The sequence below is a fragment of the Patiria miniata genome, unplaced genomic scaffold, assembly GCF_015706575.1.
Source record: "Patiria miniata isolate m_02_andy unplaced genomic scaffold, ASM1570657v1 HiC_scaffold_10, whole genome shotgun sequence".
Classification (NCBI taxonomy): Eukaryota; Metazoa; Echinodermata; class Asteroidea; order Valvatida; family Asterinidae; genus Patiria; species Patiria miniata.
Window position 1 is genome coordinate 14,263,744 of NW_024037048.1, and position 5,547 is coordinate 14,269,290.

A 5,547-nucleotide genomic window follows, 5' to 3' on the forward strand; every position below is an offset into this window, starting at 1 on the left:
CATCTATATCTGTCTTTAGAAGAAAACACTCACTGTGGACTAAATAAACACACAATCCGAAATTCACAAATGTTTAGTGTACAGTGAGTGAGTGTTGTACAGCATATTAAAGCAGCACAATCCAAAACCAAGCATGAATTTGCCATCAGTATAGCTAGACACTCTTTCCTCTTAATTTTCTGGGGGAAGCTGCTGACAATTAATTGGATCTATAGCTTAAACAAAACAATAACAAATAGGTTTTTGTTTGGCAATAAACGCATTCTTTATTTCACAACCAATCCATATCATTTTTAAAAAAAAGTTTCATTTACAGAAGTGAAACTTCACAACAGCCATATTTTACAAGTAAATAAAGTGCACATGTAATGCAGGCATGAACTCAACTAGTGAAATCAGGTTTGGCAAGTTATAAAACTATGAAAAGTCTGAAAAATTAAGTAGGGTAGTTGCAGTTGATTCAAGAAAGTGATTCAAAAATTCAACTTTATGAAAGGGCAAATGGATTTAAGCATACCCTCACACCTGAAGACAGTAAAGGTTTTTTTATATTTATTTATTATTAATATTTTGTTGGAGAAAGGAGCTTGCAGTTCAACTGCACTATGTCATAAGTGGTGGTGATGGCAATTTCAGGTTTCAAATTTTCGCTTCATTAAAATTTCACATACGTACGTGTACACGTACCTGGATGACCTGCCCCCCCCCCCCAGATTTACAAAGCACTACATCGCTTCACAATTTGATGCAAACACAGTCCACTGTGAAGTTCTTTTCCAGTGTGAATGCATCATACATCGTCAATTTTGTTAAATATTTTAGAAAAGTTTTCACAAGTACAATCGACGACTCTTTGTTGACTTTTCGACGACTACTGTTCTTTGAATAAATACATAACATGAAAATACATGAACATCTACATGTAGTCACCTTTTGTACTTTGAATACACTACGACGTGTCGCACTTACAGCATATTTTGTAAAATGAATCACAGGATGCGTCATCCTAGGGATACAACGATGCATCGTAGGTTACAATAAGTTTCATGAAATCAGGTACAGATTGTCATCGTCACTACGAACGACACTCTCGCACCCGTGTGTGCGCTGTACGCGCGCGTGTTTACAGAACCGGGATATTTTGGGTTTTACGAACTGATATCCGCCACAGTGCGGCACTTTTAGAGCGCACCCCGTACATTTTTGTTTTCACGAACTGACACCCAAGCATGATGCGGCAATATCCGTGTACTTGTGCGATTATACATGTACAAATTTTGCATTAAAAAGCGATTTAATTGGTAAAATTAAGATCAGTGTCAGTTCGTGAAACCGAAAATGCATGGGTGCGCTCTAAAAGTGTTGCACTGTGGGGGATGTCAGTTTGTGAAACCCAAAATATCCCGAATCTGTAAATACTCAAGTGTGCGCAAGTGTCAGTTTGTGGTGACATTGACAAGATATATACCATCTGAAATGGCAATAAGGACAAAACAGAAACTGTCCTGATCAAAGATTACCTCCAGTTATCTCCTAAATTCCCAAACTATCTCAATTCTCTCAAACCCCCCCCCGCCCCCGGCAGTAAGATATTCATTATGAAATGTTTACGTCAACTATGTTATTCAAGCATATGGGACAGGGAGGCAGCGAACAGACTACACCTACCACTCCCAATTCAGATCACACTAAAAGTATTTGTACATGTACTCCACACCATGGACTATTTAGAAAGGTTCAGAGTGGGGGTTGGGCTGTTTGAATGAACATGGCCATGTCATGGCATGGTCAGGAACTGATACGGAGTTCAATCGCAATGGGTGGGTAGTACAGATCAGATGCGGAGGAATCCAAAGCTTGTCCATTATACCCGGCCATGCATGTCGTTGCCATCTTCAATCCAGAAATAGGAGGAAACTCTTCAAAACCTGAAAGCACAACAAGAATATAACAAATGGAACAAAGTCAAAGGGATACTTTGAGATGCATGGTGGCAGCAAATACACCAGTCCTTTTCTGGTGTTGACGTCAATTTGAAAATGTGCACATTAGGTTAAATGTGACGTAAAAAAAATTAAAAGGACAGGTAAAAGGAAGCGTCTCAAAAGTCTCTGTTGAAAATTATTGCCAGGTTATTTTCAAGATTGTTGTCTGTGCCTTTGCTGGGATTTTTCTTGCATTGAATATGAGTGTTAAAAACTATAGAAGATAAGGAAGTTTCATATGTTATCTTTTTCTATAGGCACAGACATACATGTACAATGTACATGTAAACATGTACTTGTACATGATGTATGTACATGGATGTACATACATGCCATGATCAATTTCTAAGTAAAATAATATCAAGATGCTCACCGATGAAAATTGTCAAATTTTCTGAAGGTATCCTTCGTCAGGGCAGGGTACGTCATCTGCGTGTCATGGTGGAATGCCGTACACTCCGCATAAGAAGAACTGTCTCAGGCAAACCTCCTCCACAGCGTCCGAGAGACAACCAATAGGTCTAGATGGCAAATTAAAGTACACATTCAAGTTCATGTACAGTTACGTGACGCTTGTGTTTGTACACAACAAGAACAAGAGCATGCATTACATGGGTTTCGAGTAAACTCCGTACCCAACAACCACTGTTACCGACTCGGTCCCTAACAGACGGGTCTGACCGTCTGAGACAGCATGGCCAACTCAGTTCCACTTCCAGGTCAACTTGGTCCCAGGTACAAATGTATAAAAGTCGGTCCAATGTCAACTAAGGGGGTAAGTCTCAAGTCATTTTAGTCCCAGGTCAAATTTGAAATTAATGGAAAAAATACTCTACAAAAAAAAAAGTACAATTATATGACTGAGTGAGGGCAAAAAAGAAATAGCCTAATGTATTGACGGCCCTGGCAATGTAACCTACATGTAGGGCCTACATGTCAAATCCTTTGTTTACGCATTTAGAACATACATGTACAGTACACAGTTTCCTTGAGAAGTTTTCAAGAACAATGTCAGGCTCCTGCCTGCAAAGAATGACCTCCATTCCTCCATCATCATTCATGTTCCTGCATGATGCATGCCATTGCCAGCAAATCCTGACCACGCTGACTAAAATTTACATGAAATTTAAAAATCATAATGAAATTGGAGGATTCAGGACTGTTACTGTTAGGATTAAGGAATGCATTGTGATTATTTATTACGAATACGATTTTCTGGGTAATAGCAACTAGCAAGGCACACTGGGCAGAAATATTTCTTAGATGAAAGTCTTCTACATACACGAGTCGTTGCGTCGTCCAAAAGTGCGTGCTATGGGATAGCTCAAGGCGCCTACACTACGACTGTTTCATGTACGACATTACTGTAATAACTTCCTGTCATGGCGCGGCGTACGTACACAAAATCCTTGTGTCGCAGGCTAAAAACAAGGAAAAACTACAAAAACTACATCTTCTGAGCAGAGTAAATACATAATCTATAGGCTTACCTTTGAGATTTCCGTCTGAATCTCCGAAATCATGCCAAAACATGGCCACGAAGGTCCCCACTCGTCACGCCATGACACATGTACACTTCGTATGTTGCGACTTGACGAATTCCTGTTTTATTCACCCTCAATATTGGCTAAAATCTCACGAAAGCATGTCGACCCAAACCTTTCGTCCATATCAACGCGAACCTAGATAACTCATTTATTGATAGATTGACCAAGTAGGCTATGCGTCACAAAACTGCATTTTACTTTATAAATGATGTTTTCTCGAAGTGGAAATGACGGCACGAAAACGCTAAATCGTACTAGTCCGAGTAGCTTGGACCCAACTTATCGCCTTTTTTAACATTTGGACATGGTCTGGCGATAGTGGGTCCAAGCTAGTAATACCGCGACCTGGACATGCAACATCATCCTGTCACTGTCCCAAAAACCAACATTTCCAACAAAAAACATCAGATTTCACCTTCAAAACGGCCTCCAAATTACTAGATATGCCACCTAAGGTACAAGTAGACATCGATAATTAAGATGGTTGTACTGAAGTTTACTTACGATCCGGAAAAAAAGTGAAATTTTCCGTTCATTTCGGAGAGCTCCCCTCGCGATCTTGAACACGTTAAATTTCCGATCGTGTTTAATGTTTGAACGGCGCGATTTCCTCTACATGCCCAGCGAACATTCGATGGTCCCCGTATCCCGAGTGCGATTCCGTTACCGAGCGCGCGCGACGCATCGATTATGATAATGATAGACTGGATCACGTTTGTAAACACATGTGCATTTCAAACGATAATAGGGAGTCGGGAACTAGCGCAGCTTTTATGGCGGGTACCAGTTCAAGCTGGTTCCCAATTCCCTTTTACCGTTGGAAATGCACATGTACAGTGTATGTATTTAAATCCACCAACGAAACTCGCTAGCGCTGTGCGTAAGGTTTATTTACATCGCGCTAGGTTGTCACGTGGTATTACCACTAACTCCATCTCGCCAACAGAGGGCGTACTTTTTATGCGTGAAACTGCCGGTGTAGCGTGAATATCCGACTCCATGAAATGTGGACTCATTGGTAGTACTGCGCAAGCGTGAGTACGATACTATGCTATTTTTAGGATCGTTTCGCGAGAGTGACCTGTCACGTGCGAGGGATCAACCAATAATAGGGAAATAGGGGTCCGATTTTCATAGGAGTCGGATTTTCATGTGACACCGTGATGATGGTTAGTCACTTCAATTATCTCTTCTAAAAATATCCTCCAAGCCATGATGGTTTTCATTTCAATAATCCCTTCTTAAAATATCCTCCTAGCCGTGATGATAAGTCTACTCAATTATCCCGTTAAAAAAACCCTCCTAGCCGTGGTGATTAGCCTCCTCAATCATCCCTTTTAACCCTAAAGGGGCCGGGTTATTTTGACCATCTCTCAGCCGGGGGGGGGGGGGGGGGGGCCCCCCCCCCCCCCCCCCCCCCCCCCCCACTAAGATCTCGGCCATCGAGAGACGAAAAATTTTGAAACTCAATACATGCATAGAGCAACTCTTCCTTGACATACCCAAGAAATTTCATGACTATAGGTCAAAGGGGTTTGGAATTATGGCTAATTAATTATTCATATGTACGAATGGCAATTCTGCTCTGTGTACACGACGTATATGCACAAATTCAGTTTTCACGGCGCGTAGCGCCGGAAATTTTTTCGCTACGCGGCAACCCGTGGTCCGATTTTTATGTTTTTGGTATCAAAAGATGCGCAAAGCTCGAGGCTAAAAAGTCATAACAGCTCGGGTCGCGAAAAAATTTTTTTTAGAGGCTATCACGGAAAATGTTGAGGGGGGGGGGGCGGATTCCGCCCCCCCCGGCCCTTTTAGGGTTAAAAACAAATATCCTCCAAGCAATGATGGTTAGTCTCCTCAATGATCACATCTAAAAATTATCTTCCAAGCATTGATGGTTTGTCTGTTCAATAATCTCGTCTGAAAAATATTCTCCAAGCCGTGATGTTTTTTATTTCAATAAGCCCTTCTAAATAAAAATATCCTCCTAGCCATGATGAGAAGTCTCCTCA

The 5,547-nt window shown here is 41.2% G+C and overlaps 1 long non-coding RNA gene across 1 annotated transcript; it reads right to left on the bottom strand.

Moving 5' to 3' along the window:
• Positions 1 to 939: 939 nt before the first annotated feature.
• On the bottom strand, positions 940 to 3,848 carry LOC119738672. The gene is made up of 3 exons (XR_005272488.1): positions 3,476 to 3,848; positions 2,359 to 2,506; positions 940 to 1,928 (listed from the first exon to the last, which is right to left on the bottom strand). It is a non-coding gene; the product is annotated as an uncharacterized LOC119738672 (long non-coding RNA).
• Between the last annotated feature and the right edge of the window lie 1,699 nt (positions 3,849 to 5,547).